The sequence below is a fragment of the Lottia gigantea genome, assembly GCF_000327385.1.
Source record: "Lottia gigantea unplaced genomic scaffold LOTGIsca_559, whole genome shotgun sequence".
Classification (NCBI taxonomy): Eukaryota; Metazoa; Mollusca; class Gastropoda; family Lottiidae; genus Lottia; species Lottia gigantea.
Window position 1 is genome coordinate 10507 of NW_008709917.1, and position 882 is coordinate 11388.

An 882-nucleotide genomic window follows, 5' to 3' on the forward strand; every position below is an offset into this window, starting at 1 on the left:
AGCGCTAAAATAGCGGCTACAGCTATTCTAATAACTCTATTGTAGCAAAACGCTAAAATAGCGGCTACATATATTCTAATAACTCTATTGTAGCAAAGCGCTAAAATAGCGGCTACATATATTCTAATAACTCTATTGTAGGAAAACGCTAAAATAGCGGCTACATATATTCTAATAACTCTATTGTAGGAAAACGCTAAAATAGCGGCTACATATATTCTAATAACTCTATTGTAGCAAAACGCTAAAATAGCGGCTACATATATTCTAATAACTCTATTGCAGCAAAGCGCTAAAATAGCGGCTACATATATTCTAATAACTCTATTGTAGCAAAACGCTAAAATAGCGGCTACAGCTATTTTAATAACTCTATTGTAGCAAAACGCTAAAATAGCGGCTACAGCTATTCTAATAACTCTATTGTAGCAAAGCGCTAAAATAGCGGCTACATATATTCTAATAACTCTATTGTAGCAAAGCGCTAAAATAGCGGCTACAGCTATTCTAATAACTCTATTGTAGCAAAACGCTAAAATAGCGGCTACATATATTCTAATAACTCTATTGTAGCAAAACGCTAAAATAGCGGCTACATATATTCTAATAACTCTATTGTAGCAAACGCTAAAATAGCGGCTACATATATTCTAATAACTCTATTGCAGCAAAGCGCTAAAATAGCGGCTACATATATTCTAATAACTCTATTGTAGCAAAGCGCTAAAATAGCGGCTACATATATTCTAATAACTCTATTGTAGCAAAACGCTAAAATAGCGGCTACATATATTCTAATAACTCTATTGTAGCAAAACGCTAAAATAGCGGCTACATATATTCTAATAACTCTATGTAGCAAAACGCTAAAATAGCGGCTAC

General features: G+C 33.4%; 1 protein-coding gene across 1 annotated transcript in view; it reads left to right on the plus strand.

Annotated features, from left to right (window-relative positions):
* The window catches only part of LOTGIDRAFT_175929 (hypothetical protein), a gene marked incomplete at both ends in the record, with an annotated part of 5819 nt that overhangs the window by 2093 nt on the left and 2844 nt on the right, over window positions 1-882 (plus strand). The window lies entirely within an intron of this gene.